Below are 19,813 nucleotides of genomic sequence, written 5' to 3'. Positions count from 1 at the left end.
AGAACTCAACCACACTAACCAACAAGATCTAATTAACATTTACAGAAGATTACACCACAGAACAGCAGAGTATTCATTTTCTCCAACTGCCTACAGAACATGAAGCAAGATAAGCCAAATCCTAAACGTTAAAATAAATCTTGGCCGGGCACAGTCGCTCACGCCTGTAGTCCCTGCAGTTTGGGAGGCCGAGGCGGATGGATTACCTGGGGTCGGGAGTTCGAGACCAGCCTGACCAACATGGAGAAACCCCGTCTCTGCTAAAAATACAAAATTAGCCAGGCATGGTGGCATATGCTGTAATCTCAGGTACTTGAGAGGCTGAGGCAGGAGAATCTCTTGAACCTGGGAGGCAGAGGTTGCAGTGAGCCAAGATTGCACTATTGCACTCCAGCCTCGGCAACAAGAGTAAAATTCCATTTCAAAACAACAACAACAACAACAACAAACTTAGAAAGTTTGAAAGAATTGAAATAGAGTGTATTCTCTGCCCACAATGGAATCAAATTAGAAATAAATACCAGAAAGAAATAGAAAAATCTTCAAACATTTGGAAACTGAGTAATATATTTTTTCATAATCCGTGGGTCAAAGACAATTTCCAAGGGGAAATAAAAAACATACTCAACTGAATGAAAATAAAATCATGACATACCAAAATTTATGGAACACAACTAAAACAATGCTAAGAGGCAAACTTATGGCCCTAAATGCATATGGTACAAAATTGTAAATGTCTCAAACCATTAAACCAAATTCACTTCAAAGGAACCTAGAAAAAGAATAAGGACAACAACACATTCCACCAAACAGAAGGAAGAACATAGTAAAAATAAAAGCAGAAATCAATTAAATAATGAAAACAGAAAAACATTTAAGAAAAACGAATGAAACAAAGGGCTGATGAGCCAATTATTTGAAAACATTAATGCAATTAATAAATCTCTAGCATTACTGATAAAGAAAGTACAGAAGACACAAATTATCACTATCAGGAATACAATGGGAAATCACTATAGACCCTGCAGACATCAAAAGAATAATAAGATAATATTATGAAAAAATCTACACTCATAAATTTGACAGATTACATAAAATGGACCAATTTCCCCCAAAATTCAAACTACAATTCACCCAATATAAAATCAAGAATCAGGATAGCCCTATCATTATTAGGGAATTTGAATCCATAATTTAAAGATTCTTTTAAAAAAAGAGATCTCCCAGTCCAGATGATTCTACCAAATGTTTAAAGAAGTAACATTAATCCTACACAATATTTTCCAGAAAATAGAAGAGGAGGGAACACCTCCCAATGTACTTTATAAAGCTTATGTTACTGTGCTCTCAAAATCAGAAAAAAGAAGGTCCAAATAAAACATTAATTAAGCCTTTATTAAGTACCAGGCTCTGTACTCAGTACAGATAACTCTATTGCGAGTGAGAAAGTGGGGATTATGTTCAATATTTGTGGATAATGGTACAACTTTGAACTGGTTTCACTTTATAAAGGAATAATTAGAGAACTAAAAATTTCATGTGGCCCATGACCCTTCCCTTCCCTCAGGATCAGGCTTTAACTAGAATGTTAACTAAGCAGGGAAAATGCCCCACATGATGAAGGGCAATGATGAAAACCTTACAGCTAATACCAAATTGAATGTAGTTCCCCAATGTCAGGAATATGACAAGGATCCCTGCTATCATCATTTCTGGTCAACATTCTAGCTTAGAGAAATCAGGTAAGAAAATGAAATAAAAAGAGCCCAGAAGGAGACAAAACTGTCTTTCTCCCCATTTTAATCATCTATGCAGAAAATGTGATGGGATCCACAAATAAACTACTAGAAAAGCTAAATGAGTTTATCCAGGTTACAGGATACAAAATCAACACAGAAAAATAATTTTATTTTTATACACTAGCAAAGAACAATCAGACATGAAAACTTTAGAAAAAAATAACACTTAGAATGGCATTAGAAAATATTAAGTCCTTAGGGATTAATTTGATAATACGTGCCCAATATCTGAACACTAAAACTATAAAACATTACTGAGAGAAATTAAAGTAGATCTAAGTGAATGAAGAAATACATAGTTTTCATAAGTCAAAAGACTCAATATTTTTAAGACGTCAGTTATTCCCAAATTTATCTATATATATTCAATGCAATCCCAATCAAAACCACAGTGGGTTTCTTTTTTTAATTCACAGTTGATTCTAAGATTCATATGGAAATAGAAGGGCCTAGAATAGGACTTTTTTCCCCCCAGACAGTCTCCCTCTGTCACCCACTCTAGAGTGCAATGGCGCAATCTCGGCTCACTGCAACTTCCGCCTTCCAGGCTCAAGTGATTCCCATACCTCAGACCCCTGAGTAGCTGAGATCACAGGCATCAGCCACCACACCCAGTTAATTTCTGTATTTTTAGTACAGACAGGGTTTTACTATGTTGACAAGGCTAGTCTGGAACTCCTGGCCTCAAGTGATTTGCCTGCCTCAGCCTCCCAGACAACAATTTTTAAAAAAACAAAGTTGGTGCACTAACTCATGACCTGATTTTAAGACTTTTTACTCTTCAGTAATTAAGACATTGTGATATTGACATAAAAATAGACAAATAGGTCAATGAAGCATAATAAAGATGTGGAGGACCTAAAACTCTCTAAACTGTTAGTGGGAACATAAAATGGTACAACTACTTTGGAAAGCAGTTGGTCAGTTTCTTAAAAAGTTAGTCATTCATCTAATATTTGATCTAGCCATTCCATTCCTAAAGAAATGAAAGTATGTATCCATACAAAGACTTGTACATGAATAGTCATGGCGGCTTTATTTGTAACAGCCAAAAACTAGAAACAACTCAAAGGAATGTGTAAACATTTTGTGGGATTTCCCTGCAAAGGGATACTAATTTGCAACAAAAAAGAATGAACTACATGCAACAATATGGATAAATCTAAAAATTTCTATGCTGAGTGAACACAGTAGACAAAAAAAGAATACAAACTGTACTATTCCATTAATAAAAAACTCTATAAAATGCAACTAATCTATAATAAGAGAAAGAAGATCATGGTTGCTTAGAGAGGGAGTAAAGAGAAGTGGAGAGGGAGAAAGAGAGAGGGGATAAAGGGGCATGAGCAAAATTTTTGTGCTGATGTATACATTTACTATCTTGCCTCTGGTGATGGTTTCATGTGTGCACACATTTGTTGAACTTAGTAAATTGTACATTTTAATATATACTTTTTATCGTATGTCAGTTAGACTTCAATAAAGCTGTTTTTAAAAATACCGATCAAAAAATCCCAATATTATGGCCACACCTCAGACTAATTTAATTAGGATGTTTAGAAATGAGACTCATCCAAGCAGCCCCAAGCATTAATATTTTTTAAAGCTCCCTAAGCCATTCTAATGTGTGTCCAATGTTCAGAAACCCTACAATACCGTAAGGCTCTGGTAATTATTAAAGGGAGAATGTAATCTGCTGTGTACTATGTATTGGAGAATCCAAACAATGGGAAACTAAGAAGAATCCACATAATCACTTCAGGAAGAAATTAAATTGATCTTAGAAAGATAAGATGTTAAAAAAAAATTGAGCCACTATGTGATCTACAACATTAGCTACTCTGGGTTTAACTAATCCTTTATTTGGAGAAATACACAGAAAACCTTCAGGCAAGACTCGAAAGGGGAGGATTCTATTGACTCTGTGACATGGTGATGGATAACTTAGGTTCTGTAACAAATTTTCCAACTGGGAAAACATACACATACATACACTTTGTCTTTATTTTAGGTTTTTCCATGGAACTCTTACAAGAAAGGAAAATCACGGTTTAAGATTAAAATAGTTCCTTCACATAACTCAAGTTGCCATGGCTTTTAATTTTTTAATTAAAAATTATTGCAAAAAGCAAGCATTTTTATATCTCTTCTTCTGCTCCTACAAACTTAGTCATACATTTGCGGAGGCCAACGCACATATACAGATATCTTCTATTAAAAACCTTGGAATTTTGAAGGATGATAAATGCTCCCAAGACATCAAACAAGGTTAGTAGAGGCTTTCTCTCTGTGGTCTATGGGTGGGCTTCAGAAAATTACAGACAACTTTACATTGCATGCATATGTAAATTTTGCAAAATAAAGCAGACAGAGTTTTTATACAAAGGGCTTGCTGATCTAAAAGGATAAAGAACAATTACCTCAAAACAAACATATCTAAGCATATTTTTATCCACCAGACTATATTCTCCAATGGGAAAACAACTTCTCTAGAGTGTGTGGAGGTTTGGGTCTCAGGTCACAAGAGTGCTTTTATAGAAAATTGACTGCAATGTTAACCAAACCCACTGAACAGCTCTTATTACCTACTTGTATGAGTTCCATTTAACATATTGGCAAATCTTTCTTCCTCAATGGCAAGGTATATTTGAGGGATGATGACAGATCATCAGCTATTCTTACTGACTACCCCCTATGTATAGTTCTCTGCTGGAGTACTTGGATGAAAAGCCAGGAGTCACAAAGTTGGAAATTTTCTGAGTAATTTTAAGGGACCAAGTGTTTTAAAAGCCTTTTTCAGTCATTTTCCCACAGGGCTAATTCCTCTCTCAAGCAAATGGAAAATATACTTCAATGAGAAGGATTATGAAGTGATTATAAAGTAGGTTGCTCTGATTCCACTGAGCTCAGGGGGCATCACAGACAAGTACCTATGGAAGGAATGTGAGGGCTGGAAAAGACCACAGAGATGGTCAGCTAGTGAGAAAATGAAAACGTAAGGGTTTTGGAAGAAAGTTGAAAAAGCTAATCCCGCTTTGAAAGGAAAATATGAACATGCTATATTTTTAGAAATACTGTGCTTTCTGTCCATAAAATTCAAAACAGGAGAAATTTACAAAATATTTTTGATCCCCAAGCAACATATATTCTTTCTGTATAAGGAAACATTGAAGGTTGCAGTCAAGCTTGCATTTATTGTTCCAATTACAGGAGCCTCCATAACAAATAAATCTCTCTGCATCAACACTTTTATTCCATTTCCTTGTAAATTTCCTCTCTCTCTCTTCCTCAAGTTTCTCTGATTGGCTCAGCAAACACAGTAATTGTCCCACTGCACACAAGCTTTTTCTGTTAGTTCCACCTAAGTCACAAGTATTAAGACAATTTATGCTTTTCTGTTATGAAATCTGCTCCAACATTCATGGTCTTTACTTCTATATTTATTTTGGTTCTTTTATCAAATCCCCATAGGACAGCATTTTTTAAATTTTATTGAAGTTCCCTGTAATGAACACTAAATTCATGGAATTGTCTCACCAATATTGAGGTTCAGAAAAGGAAAATCACATTAAATAGGAGTGGTGAATTTCTAGGCTTGTGACTTATGATGATGATAAGTTGAATAAAAGAAGATGATAACAGATAAACCGTATAGTTCTTAAAGGGTTACAATTATAAATGTGCTAGACAGATTTAAAGAATTACTTGGATCTGTGGTTTTAAGGCAAAGATTAAATGATTTCTTGAGAATCACAGGGGCAACGTCTTAGGATTTAGGTAGAAAGAATCAAGGGTGATCTTACAAAAACAGAATCAGAATATGTAAGCTAAAATAAACCATGGCCTAGGCCAAGTTAAAATGTATTGGGGAAAAAATGTCTTCAGCGAATGGGAGTAAGACCCATCAGTTTAATTGCGTAACTCCCTTACTCACTACAGATCATGATAGAATGCCTCTACTCAAAACAGCCATATTGAAAACTATTGTTTAAAACAATGATCAAGGACAGTGGTTCTCAAAGTGTGGCCCTAGGATAAGCAGCGACAGTTTCACCTTGACCCTTGCTTGAAATGCAAAGTCTCAGGCCCCACCATACATTCACTGAGTCAGAAATTCTGGGGGTATGTGTTACCAATTGGTGTTTCAATACACTCTCAAGGTGATTCTGATATTCCCTAAAGTTGAGAACCCATGGCCTACAAAGATCTAAATCACTTTTCTGGTTTTCAGTTGATTTCCTTATTGGTTTTAGCCTAAAGTGGGGATTGAAGGTATGTAGAGACCGCATTTTACAAATGACTGTGCTTGAATACTATATTCTTTCCCCATATTCCCCTTCTTATTATAAGAAATTATAGCTATTGAAACCATATTGTCCATTCAATCCTTGTTATTTCTTTCTTGAAAACTGAGGAGCATCTGTCATTTTTGTCTTTGCTAACACTGACCTAATTCAGGCCTTCACTAACTTATTCAAATGTTCATTCCCACCAACTGATCTAAGCCCTTTCCCTTTTCTTCCCTCCTACTCCCTGATAATCAGAACAATGTATCTAAACATAAATCTCATCATTGCTTGATCCTCCAAAGGCTTTCTCTTCCCTGTTCTCTTATCTACAGGACAACCCAAACTCCCTGGCCTGTTTTCTAAGGGCTTTTATTACCTAGCTGCATCCTAAGTTTGGGGCTTAACTCTCACCTCACCTCATCAATTATCCTGTTCTTCAGGCACCATCAACATCCTAGTTATTTTCGGAGCCTCTCAAAATCCCTTAGGTGCCAAAGCCTATGGTTACCCTCCCTGGCCTGGACAAGTGGAGTAATAACTAATACACACTCGTGAACTTAGGGTTCCACTGATTCTCTCCACCTTGCAGTTCTCTCCTGTATCTCTCTCCTTGCATTCAGGAACTAAAGCTGGATCAGCTAATCAGATATACTGAACTGGGCCAAAGAGAAAAGGCCACAGGAAACCTCTCTAAATCATATGTATACTTTAAGAAAGACCTTCTGAAAGAACTGTTTCTGCTCCTCTGCTAATCCATCCATGACCCAGCAAATTAAAATTTCAAGTTCTTGAGGCAGAAAAGTTAGTAGTATAATAGCATGCTAGACAAGTGGGGAATATTTGAAGCTCCAAGCATAAACTTTAGGATAACATCATGTCAGCAGAATACAGATAACACCTCCTGAATACAGGTGCATTGATCATGTTTTCTAAACTACCTGGAACAGTTCCAATTTCAGAATTTTTTTCACTGTCCCCCTAAGTTACTAATTTCAACATTCCATCATATAAAACATATCCTAGGCCTCTTATGTCACCTAAAAAAAGGTATCAAAGTTTTCTGACCTATTGTTTTAATTTTCCATTAGGAAAATGTGCTATCTAAATCAAAGGTCATTTGCCCAACACATAAATAACTCTGACCCAAATCTGAGATCCACATAATGTCAGAATTAGACATCTTAATTTCTCCATTGAGAATAATCTCTCTGTGACCTTTTTGTAATATAACCACAATTTGGACAGAATAACTCTTATTTGCAGCTGACCAACCAATACTAAATATGCTGAAAGAGGGACTTTTTAATTTGCAACTAAAAAGAAACCAGTGCTAAATTCAATGATTAGTGTCACTTCCTTTCATTCTGCCTCATGTAAATATGGAAGTTGGCAAGGGTTTTATTTCCTGCTACAAGCATTTAGACTTTTCAATTTCACAGTGATTTTACTGACACAGTCTAATGCCAATTCTACAAGTTCAGAAGAGCCTAGTGAAATAACAGTGGTGTCTGAAAACCACCATGATTGAAAGGATGTTTCCTCTGCCCACTAAGTTCCTTTCTTGCCTGGACAATTATTGTTGATATCCATCAAACCAATGATAATAGTTCTTGGGTCAATGGCCATTGTTTATTGGCCATTGCTTTTGAGTCTAATTGGACTTTTAATATAAAAGGAAGTTTTCTAAAGAGGAAAATTAAAATGATGACAGAGGAAGTATTGAAAAGAGATTATGAAGAATACATTCTCAGTATTCCTAAACCTATTTGAATTTCTGGGCCTGAATTTAGAGACCTTCTGATATAATTAGAGTTTAAAGTAATAGTCCAAATTAATAGTCTGGATTCTATGAACCAAGCATTTCTCATCAGAAGAAATCATAATTTCAGAAACTTAAAACATCACCGTCACTTGTTCGGAAATCTACTATGTAAAGTGAAGAACTATGTCAAATACATTTCACAATTTGTGATGATTTCTCACACATAAAAGCTTTTCTGTTGCCATTCCAGAGAGTATTAAAAACTTTTAGGTATGCATAAAGATCAAAAAGGAATACAGCTGTAACAGCTCTGTAATGCATGAAAAAGACTGTGCATATATCATGTGATTAACATATTTCTCCAACGTAGGTGATAGAGATGATATAAAAAGAGGAGGTAGCCTTATGCTTCTGAAGGCATAATGCTTGTGAAGCCTGTGGATCTACAATGAAGATCTAATGAAGGCTTGTGAAGCATGTGGATCTAATGAAGGCTTACGACCCTCATATACATGATATTATACCAAGACACCTAGCAACATCTTAGTCAAAGAAAAAAAGTCAGCAAGAAAAAAATAATAATAATAATTTTTAAATAACTCAAAACTTTACTGGCATTTCTCAAAAAATTATAGCTATGCGTTGATGAGGCCCACACTTTTTAAAACCCCTTTCCTTTTTTTCTTGCCCACCCATATCCCACAAATACCTCACTCAGCTTCTCCCTCATCCTTCTCTCCTACTCTTCCCTAAATTAATTTTGCAAGTTATCACCCACACATTTATTCTTCTTCACTGCTTTTCTCCTGATTATGTCTGTATAAACAAAAACTCAGAAGATCTAATCTGGCAAGCCAAGAAAGACCCTTTTTAAAGAAGGAGGTAAGAAAGGAGAACAAATCAGGCCAAGCCCAAATCTTCTTCAGAGGTTCAGAGATTTGTGTTACTCATTTCCCTTCCATATGGATCTAACAAATTATCCAAAATACCCTATCACTGCTTAATTTGACACTCTTCAGCTTAATTTCATCTGTAACAGAGGAAGTTTACAAAGTTACTAAAATGAGGCTACTTTTTGCTCATTTTTGGTTAAGAATATAGGTCAAACCACTTTTAGAAATGGAGGAAAAGGTATTTCCAATTTAAACAATCAGAAATGTTTTACAATTGAAAAATTTTAGGAAATTATTTGGCAGATATTTCCCTTTTTCCCTCAATGCCTTGCACATAATAGTTTCTCAATAAATATTTCTTGGTTAATTAAACTTTTGGAGTAGTTTTCTTTTCTAATTTCTCTTAAGGATCCAATCTTGTTAAATTTATAAGATTTAATAAACTTGGAATTATTTATTAGCTCTACTTCCTTTCTATGGTGCCTGGGTATTTCAAAGGAGATTTTCTGAGACATAAACATTGGCAATAGTATTTCTAGTGCATCCTTACCATAGGAAGTAGAGCAGTTATCCAACAAATCCATTAATGACACATCAGCTGAGAGTTGATCAGGTGCTGTCAGAACATCATGTTAGTAAACACATTCTATTCTACTCTGACTCTTCAGAGAACTCATCCATACTTTAACTTCTACTGCCCTTCTCAGGTGTGCCTGCTTTCCTGTTCCCACCCAGACACAAAATGACTTACTGATTTTCATTTGTCCAAAACTGAGTATATAGTATAGCACATAAAAGGAAAATCTCAAAGCTATAAAGCATTTTGTTACACAGTCATAAGGGGAATCCACTTCCATTATTCAGAGGAATACATTCAAGCTGTTAATGACTAATGCAACAAATTTCTTTTTAATGTGGAAAAGAGGAGGTGTTGACATCATATCTTGATGAAGTTTCAAGTTCTCTTTCTCCCCTTCCCTTTTCTGTGACTTGTCCCATGTCCCCCTCTTCATATTGATATGGACATTTGTTTCTAAAATATAATCAGACTAAATGTGAATGTCTGCTTTTTCTGTGTGTGGAGAGTAAGATGCACTGTTGCCTGCCATTCCTTCATACAACAGGAATGTTCCAAATGACTCTTATGTGCCAGGATCTGTGTTGTACCCTGAGGATACATAAAAAAGTAACCAAAATTCATAGCACTTATAGTCTCATCGAAGAGTTAGACCAGAGGTTGACAAACCCTGTCCCATGGATTAAATCTGGCCCACCACCTCTTTTAGAAGTGAAATTTTATTGGAACACAGCCATATTTGTTTGCTTGTAATAGCAGGGTGGAACAGTTGCAATAGAGAGCGTATGACCCACAGTGCCTACAATTTCTACTCTGTGGCCCTTAACAGAAAATGTTTACCAACCTTTTAGATAGAGAATAAACAATATATGATTGCAAATAGTGAGGTAGGCACTATAAAGAAAACAAACAGTTATGATGAAAGACAGTAAGGGCTGAGTGGATACAGTGATCTCTCTCAAAGGGGGATGTTTAAGCTGGGATTAAATGGTGAAAGGACTGACAACATGAAACACAACAGGAAAGAGCTGATATTTAGGGACCATGATGCTTAAACAAGCAAGTGGCTCTGGAACAGATCTCCTGACTTCCAATCTTGGTTCCAACAGTTACTAGAAAATGACCTCGGGTATCTCTTTGTGTTTTGGGTTTCTATCTATACAACGGACACAGCATATATGTCTATATTTCACCGTGAATAGTCTATATTTCACCGTGAACACTAAATGAATTAATATGTGTACTAAATCAACAGGGCCAGGTACAGAGTAAACATTCAATAAAAGTTATTGATATTTTTGTTAATTGTGTTATTGCTATTACAATTGTTTCAAAACCCTGTGACTAAAAATATCTCGGCGCATTCAAGGAAGAAGTAGAAGAAAAATATTACAGACTGAAGCAGACAAGAAAGAGAGTGACAAGAGATAGCATACACAAAATAGACATGGTAATGTCTATTTTTTAAAGCGTAATGGGAAGTCATTGAAGGTATTTTGGTCTGATAGTGATTGATACTTATGGTTTACACAGAACTCCTGGTTGCTTGTGGAGAATACCCTGGGAAAAGACAGGAGTTGAAGTGGAAACACCAATTAGCAATCTACTCCAGTAGTCCATGAAGAAGTGATGATGTTCTAGGTTGGGAGCTGTGCAGATAGAGAAAACTGTGTGGATTCAAGGTGTTTTTAAGAGGGAGATTCAACAAAACTTGCCAATGGATTTAATATGGCAGGTGAGGTACAGTAAAGAATCAAGAATGCTCTCAGTCTTCTAGTTGAGCCATCAGGCAGATTACACTGTGAATGTGTACTGCTGTACTATTCAGTCCTATTAAGATAGGAAAGAATGGGAATAAAAGGCTATGGGGGTGAAGTCAAGTTTTCAGCTTTGGACATTTTAACTTTTGAGTTGCTTGTGAGGCATCCAAATGGAAACATTAACACCTTAATTGGATATATAAATCCTAGTGTCTTATCACAACAGGTTGACTTCATGCTCATAGTGTACATCTAATGTGGGATGGCAGGGGCTTTGCTCATTGTGTTCACTCAGAGTATTAGTCAGCTAAGGCTGCCGTAACAAAATACCATGGACTGAGTGGCTTAAACAACAGAAACTTATTTTCTCACATTTCTGGAGGCTGAATGTTTGAGATCAGGGTGCCAGCAAGGTTGGATTCTGGTGAGGACTTCTTTCCTAGCTGCAGATAGCTGCCTTCTTAAGGTATCTTCACATGGTAGACAGAGAGAGAAAAAGTAAATTCTCTAGTGTCTCTTATAAAGACACTAATCTTGTCAGATAAGGACCCCACACTATAACCTCATTTAACTTTAATTACTTTCTTACTCCAAATACAGGCACATTGGAGGTTAGGGCTATGATATGTGAATTTTGTGGGGGACTCATTTCAGTCCATAGTACTCAGGGGATGTGTCTATTAAAGCTTAATTTCAATGTGTGTTTGTACAATCATGCCAGCCATGAAAGAAGAATGTAGCCATTCCCACATTAGCATATAAAGCTTGTGCTAAGAAGTCATGGATGCCAATTCTACTCACACATCATTGGTCAAAATACATTACATAGTCATTCTTAATTTCATAATCAATGAGAAAATAAAATCCTATCATATGCCTGGAAGATGAAGAGAAGATTCTATGCACATCACTAGTGTATACCATGTTCTATCTTTCCAGACACTAATTATTTGGTTAACTCTTCTTCCCACTCATAAAATACATTTATCTTACCCCCAAAGGATACAGTCTCATAGTCCAGTACATTGCATGGCAGGTGCACCTGACAGCAATAACTTAACTTAAGGATAACTTGAGGATGACCCTATGGTCTAAGAAGAATGTGTTTTCAGAGTTCCAAGCTAAGGAATCCAAGAGTGGCCAACCCAGAGATTCACTTCTTATCTGTGAAGGAAATCTGAACTCCTGACTCATCCCTTGGAATGCAGGCCATACAGGGGATTTAGGCCCTTTCTAGGGGGGTAAATGGAGGTTGCTAGGTAGACATGCTAAGTGAAGGTGCTATACACACTGCATGCTTTTTACAACCAGTAGCGGTTCTCCTGCCCAGCCCACCATGCAGACCATCCCTGTATGTAAGCTCCCTTAATAAACCCTATGTGTTGCTTGCTGTCTCTGGATCTCTTCTTTGGCCTCTTAAAGATAGTGCCATCCCTATTGGAGTCAGGAGGCATCTGGCATGACATCTACAACTAGCACCAAACTCAAAATTTAAGATCTAGGGTGATGTCATTTTACATCAAGTCCATATATGACTCCTCTTGATCTGGAGACATATACTTAAAAGAAAATTTATCTGTCCCAATGCAATCGATATAAGATGGTATGAAGGGGACAGAAAAAACTCAATAAGCATTTCTATACAGAGAAAAATTAGAAAACACACAGGAAATATAATGTACAAGTTATTATATATGATGTTCTTTTTAATGGATGTATAGTATTCCATGGTATAGAGCTATCATAATTTTTAATCATTCATATATAGATAATTTTTCAGTATTTTCTATTGCATGTAAAAATTGTTAAATATATTTTATAGTTATTTTTGTCCACATTCCAGTTTTTTTTTACTTTGATTTAAGCTTCAGGGGTGCAGGTTTCTTATATAGGTAATTTGCATATTGCAGGGGTTTGCTGTACAGATTATTTCATCACCCAGGTAATAATCATGGTACCCATTAGGTAGTTTTATGATCCTCTCCTTTCTCCCACGTTCCACCCTCAAGTAGGCCTCAATGTCTGTCATTTTCATTTTTGTGTCCATATATTCTCAATGCTTAGCTCCCACTTATAAATGAGAACATGTGGTGTTTGTTTTTTTTGTCCTTAGATTAGTTTACTAAAAATAATGGCCTCCAGCTCCAACCATGTTGCTCCCAAAATACATAATTTCATTCTTTTTTATGACTGCATAGTACTCCATGGCATAGACGTACCACATTTTCTTTGTCTAATCTACCATTGACAGGCATTTAGGTTGATTCTATGTCTTTGCTATTGTGAATAGTGCTGCAATAAGCATACAAGTGCATGTGTCTTTATAGAAGAATGATTTATAGTCTTTTGAGTATATACCCAATAATGAGATTGCTGGGTTGAATGGTAATTCTATTTTAAGATCTTTGAGAAATCACCCTACTGCTTTCTACAATGGCTGAAACAATTTACATTCCCACCAGCAGTGTATAAGCATTCACTTTTCTCCACAACCTTGCTGCATCTTATTTTTTATAATAGCCATTCTGACCTTTGTGAGAGGGTATGTAATTGTGGTTTTGATTTGCATTTCTCTAATGATTAGCAAAGCTGAACACTTTCTCATATGTTTGTTGGTCATGTGTGTGTTCTGAGAAGAACTTTTAATTTTGTTTTAATCAAACTTTCTGCCTTTGGTAATGGATTTTTTTTCAGTGATTCATAGTCATTATGCTAACAGAAGTATTAATTGCATCATATAGAAAATGTAGAAGATTGGGCTGAATGTGTATTGATTTCCTATAACCTGAAACTTGTGCTTTAAAAAAGCTTTCATTTTCACACAGTATTTTGTACATAGTAAATTAGTATTTGTTTTTAATTTATAAACTTATTTTCTTGAGTAAAATCTAAGTCATTTTAATTTGGTAATTTTGTTATTTAGCATATGATTTTAAAATATTAATTATTTCTAACCCACACTTCAAATATATGCACTAAAAATTTTGTGCAATATACAGAATTGTTAGAGGGCTGCTGGAACGATTGAAATGACCAAAGCCTCATGAATTTTAAGAAATTTCTAATTGTAAGCTCTTTGAAGTCAGGAGCTGTATACTATTCACTTTATTCACTTTTTTCTTTTTTGCCTTATTCTATTTTTAATTGTTAAAAACTTGGAAATTTTTTAAATTTATAAAGTTTCACATTATATATATGCATTACAGTTAATTTGATTCTTACAGAGTGGCTAATATATAGTCTTGCACATAACAAGAATCTAACAAATGTTTGTTAGGCTTAATTCTAAAGAAAGTTTAGAAAGATGGAGGTACAGTTCATTGGACAGGGCTAAGAGTAAGACATGAGATATATTCTGATAACGAGCATAAGTTTTATATAATCACTGGCAATCAGAGATTAAGGAGCTTGGGTTTTGTTTATGCCAACCACCCATCTCATACTTGAATCCCCTCTACAAAATCCCTACAATTCAATGCCCCTGTAGTAGGAAAACCCTTCACCTCTAGTCCATCCTTTCTATCTCCAGAAACCTGTTACCTGACAAGAAAACAGAAATGAAAATACTAGATTTTGAAGCACACAGGGAAAGTGTAAAAAAGAAGTAATTAATCAACACAAATCCAAAATTAGGAGTTAATATCTATGGATACAAATTTTGTGATGTATTTCACCTTTGTTTTTCCTCTTATTTTAAGAAAGAGAAAGAAATAGTGTGTTATAATTCAACTCATAGGTACAGCAAAGAAAACATAAGAAAATTTTAGAAGAATGTTCTCATATTATAAACTAAGGAAGAAAAAATAATTTCAAGATTTAACACAATTAATACTAATATAATAAGAGAGTTGTTGCATACATAAAATGAATGTATGTTTCCATGGAAAGACAAATTCCTATTTATTATCAATTATGTTCCAGTTTTTGTCATTACTCTAATTAAACCACTATCCATAAACAGAATGTTCAGTTTAATTTTCCAAAATGATACACAATCTAATAGAAAAACATTTGCCAGGTAAAAATTTTTCCCCTATTAGAGTACTATCAAATGTGAAGAAAAACCTACAGCATCACTAGTCTACATTGTATTTGTGTTCTCCTACTGCACTGACTTGCTTGTGGTGATACTAAGGAAACTACTGTTTAAGTAAGCCTGAGCTGAAGCTGTGCAAGATTTATTAAAACCTCTGGCAGTTGCTGTCTTTCTTACCTAAATTTAGGACCAGGTGCTGGGAGAAGCAGCGATACCATCTAAGAGCACGTCTTGCTGCAGGCTAGTATCCTAAAGTTGCCCGCAAAAGGGACTCCAGATGTCTTCTCAATGGAAAACAAAAAGGCAAATTTCATAAGCTTGAAAGTAAATGGATGTTGCAGCTCAAAAATTTGAGAATTTGTCATCATTTTTCCCCTCATAAATCAGCATAGTAAGCAAACAAGTTATTCAGCATAGCCACTACTATTGACATATATTAATAAATAGTAATTTTCCAACATATACAAAGTTGTAACTCACCACTTCCCTCAGAAGTTTCATCATCTTGGTTTTGCCATCTGGGCATCTCAAACACATGCCTATACCCCTTTATGAGCAGCCAGACACCCACCTTAGGTGATAGAAAAGAGTAAGGAGCCAGGGGAATGGTATAGAGGAAGAAGTTGCATCTAAAGGTTGGGGCAAATATTTTTGTTCCTCTAAAGACTGGGGCAAATGTTTTTGTTCATTTGCTAAAACAAGAAGACATTAATTGAATGTTCACCTTGTACCATGAAATCCATATATATTACTGTATTCAGTCTTCAAAATAATCAAGTAAAGCAGGAGTATTTTTTAACCTCTTTTTTTTTTTAACAAAAAGAACTATGGTGATTAAAGAACAGGAATTAAAGCCAGGTTTTAATACTGATTCCAATCGCAGGCCTCTTGTTCCATTGTCTCCAGCCACTAAAGTCATAGCTGACAGTCTCAGAGGGAAAGATACAGATTAACCTTCCCAATAAGAGAGTAACTGGATACAAAAATGAAGTTTCATATATAGTGGCAAAAAGCTGAAATCTGGTAATGACAATTAATCAGGCTTCATGGTGAGTCCATGGTAAACAAATTGACTAAAGGTTTTGCATCTCCAAGAACTACTTCACTTTATGAAGACATCAGTTTTTAGAGAAGAGGATGCTAAACTGTATGCTCTCGATGATGGCAATAATAAATTATTCTCTTTATTCTCTCAGTTTACCCCCAATTGATATTCCCAGTTTCTTTCATGTTCTTAGATAATGGTAATGTTGATGTCAAGGGTATTACTGCACCCTTAGCCTAGCCACACACTTAAAAATGAATGTTTTTGCTAACAAGAGAATCAAGCAAGAGAGTGTAGATATATTGAGTGAAACTCTATCACCTGGACTAGATTACAAACATGTTTTCTATGGATGGTAATTGAAAGTACAACCCTGTTTCCTGATGAAGTTTCCAATGATGTTAATCTATAATGTGCAATTTTCCTTCCATTTGCTCTTTTAAAAAGTCTTGCCTATTAGCACTATATGACTTAATAAGAGTTTAATAGGTGATATGGTTTGGCTGTGGCTCCACCCTAATCTCATCTTGAATTGTAGCTCCCACAATTCCCATATGTTGTGGGAGGGACCCGGTGGGATGTAATTGAATAATGGGGGTGGGTCTTTCCCACACTATTCTCATGATAGTGAGTAAGTCTCACGATATCTGATGGTTTTATAAAGGGGAATTTCCTTGCACAAGCTCTCTTCTCTTGTCTGCTTGCCATGTGAGATGTTCCTTTCACCTTCTACCATGTGAGGCCTCCCCAGCCACATGGAACTATGAGTCCATTAAACCTCTTTCTTTTGTAAATTGCCCAGTCTTGGGTATGTCTTTTTCAGGAGAATGAAAATGGGCTAATACAATAGGTTTTGATTTGAAATGAGAGCATTTCTTAAAGCATCTACAATGGCCGTGTTTAAAATAACTTCTGTATTGTGGGCAGCCATGGGAATGCATTGCTCAGATCTCCCTTCAGGAGAGCCTGTCATGAGGAATGTAGCTGAATGACAGCCAACAGCAACCACATCTTTGGATCCACTGCCACATTCATGCTAAAGTTCACTCCCCCAGGCTGTGCTCAGCCAATGACTAATAATCTAGTATCCTAAGCACATCAGGATACTAAAGCCAGACTTTTTCTGACCAACACATTTCTCTGCTATCTCTCCTCTGAGACTCCACTGGACATGAGTTTCTCAGAGCTGCACAGCAGACCAAGGCCCTTCCTCCCCCATCCTCCCCCTTCCTACTCTCCTTTCACTGGTGTCAGACCTGTTTACTAGTCTGAAGGCTCTCCACTGCCTCCTCCTGCTTCCTCTCCTCTCTGTCCTTCACAGATGTTTCTTTCAATAAATCTACTGTATGTCTAATGCATGTCTTTTTCTTGGAGGACCTAAATGAACACTTGAAACTATTAATAGTTTTGTATTTTTGTTTTTATCTAAATTTTCACTGATTTTAAGCTTTAAATTTGTTGCACTTGAAATTTACAAGTTTCACCTCTGACTTGGATGGTATACCAATGAGACTTATGTTAGAATTCCTTCCCTATAAACTGACTACGCTTTAAAGATATTAGTCATCCAAGTGAGACAAGAAAGAATAAAAACTTCTGTTCAGTCAAACTCTTCCTTCCACTGGGAATTGATGGTTTTAGTTTTGATCTCCTGTTGGCATTTTTGCTTTGGCTTGCAGTTTCTTAAGCTCTTTTCCTGAATGGCTCTGTAAGCACCGAAGTGCACAATTTGTAGTAATTTAGACCTTGCTGTTGCAGATGAAAGAACTGGTAATAGAGGGACCAGTAGGAGATCAACCACAAAATACAGAAGAACAGGCCTTTAATGGTAGGCTCAGACATTCTTTTAAAAAACCGTTGGCCAGGACAAACTCTAAATGTGAGCTTAATATTACCCCTCACAAATAGAAATGTGAATATCCTTCAAAAACCCTAGCTGTAAGACTTTTAAAACTCTTGGACATCTTGATATTTACATATTAGTTAGGGCCATTTTCTGTGGGTATTTTTTTCTATTTATTCTATGAATCTAAGATCTATAAATACAAGACATTTGGGGATGGAGGATGATTCCATTTCCTGATTTAGTAAATATTACTCTATCTATACCCATACATACTCAGCCCCAGACTATCACTGGTCTGCTTTCTACCATCATAGATTAGATTTCCCCTTTCTAGAATATTACGTAAACGGATTATACTGTCTGCAGTATTTTGTGTCTGTCTTCTTTGGTTTGCTTTAATGTTTTTGAGATTTATCCATGCTATAGCATGCATCAGTAGTTTGCTCCTTTTAATTGCTGACTAGAACTTCATTCTATGAATATGCCGTAAATTGTTCATCCATTCACCTGCTGATGAACATCTGGCTATTATATTTTTGGCTATTAGGAATAATGCTGCTGTATATGTGTGCAAGTCGTTATGAGAAATATGTTTTTATTTATCTTGAATAAATTTCTAGACGTAGAATTTCTGGGGCTTTTTATTTTATTAAACAATCAAGTAGACCAAATTATTTACTTTTGTAGGTGCCCTAGGTCATTCTACATTTATTTTATCAGTTGTTAGAATAGTTCTTTGAAGTGTGTTTCCAGAGAAGCTATTTAGCATGGTAGGTCTTCTGAGGCCTTATATACCAGTGAATATATTTATTGTGCCAACAAATTTTAATTATTTTTGCTGAATATAAAATTCTAGATTCAAATTTTTCTTCAACATTTTAAAATTATTACTCTACGCTGTCTTGCCATCACTGTTGAGAAGTCAGCTGTTGCCCTAATTCTTATATTTTTTGAGGCTGTCTGCACTTTCCTTCTGGAAAGGTGTAGTATGTTCTTGTGTGTTTCTGTGTTCTTAAATTTTACTACTTAAATGAATAGTGTGTTCAGCTGTAGCTTTTCCTTTATCTTTCCTGCTTTACACTCTTTGAGATATTTTCAATCAATCTTCTATTCTCTTAGCATTCCTTTAATATATTACATATCTAATTTCCCCCAAATATTTTCTAAGAGTTCCTCAGTTATATTCATTCTGCTATTTATTATATCCTTTGCATTTTTTATTTTTACTATTATATTTGTCATTCCCCATGCTTCCTTTTGGCTCTTTCTTACAAATACATATTTCTGCTTTACTTTACCAATCTTCACTTTCATATCTTCCAGGATATTGACTACACTCATTATAAAACTTATAATGTATATAATCTCAAGCATGTATAATGCACACAGTCAATACCCTAGGAGACAGAAAAGCAGCTGTGTTGTTCAGATTTTTTTTTTGTCCCATGTGTGCTAATTTTGAGAGTATTAGAAACTTTGATTAATAATATCTAACAAAGGGGTGGTTCAAAGACCAGTCTTCTGTCATGTGCCATGCCTGGTGGGTTTTAGGGATGGCACATATTTCAGGGTTCACCCACGCCTCATTCTGGATTTGACCACTATGCCCTTACCAGACAAATCAGCTTTACATTATACATACATCCCTATATGTCTATCATGGCATCATCCTAGGTATTTTTTCTCTCTTCATTACAGCCACCTAACCTCAGGGGTATAACGGGAAGGATGTGAGGAAGGAGAAAATTCTCAAGATCTGACCAATAACTTTGCCTTTGTTATTCATTCTTTGCCCCAGCCAAGGTA

The 19,813-nt window shown here is 35.7% G+C and overlaps 1 long non-coding RNA gene across 1 annotated transcript in view; it reads left to right on the top strand.

Moving 5' to 3' along the window:
* The first annotated feature begins 3,949 nt into the window (after positions 1-3,949).
* LOC117980283 (uncharacterized) overlaps positions 3,950-19,813 on the top strand; it is a 52,208-nt gene continuing 36,344 nt past the window's right edge. Inside the window, exon 1 of the long non-coding RNA XR_004671541.3 lies at positions 3,950-4,067. This is a non-coding gene — a long non-coding RNA (uncharacterized LOC117980283). The remainder of the gene's footprint in view (positions 4,068-19,813) is intronic.

Source organism: Pan paniscus, chromosome 4 (assembly GCF_029289425.2).
Source record: "Pan paniscus chromosome 4, NHGRI_mPanPan1-v2.0_pri, whole genome shotgun sequence".
NCBI classification, from domain to species: domain Eukaryota; kingdom Metazoa; phylum Chordata; class Mammalia; order Primates; family Hominidae; genus Pan; species Pan paniscus.
The sequence above is the reverse complement of the archived record's forward strand: the minus strand, read 5'-3'. Positions and strand labels throughout refer to the sequence as shown.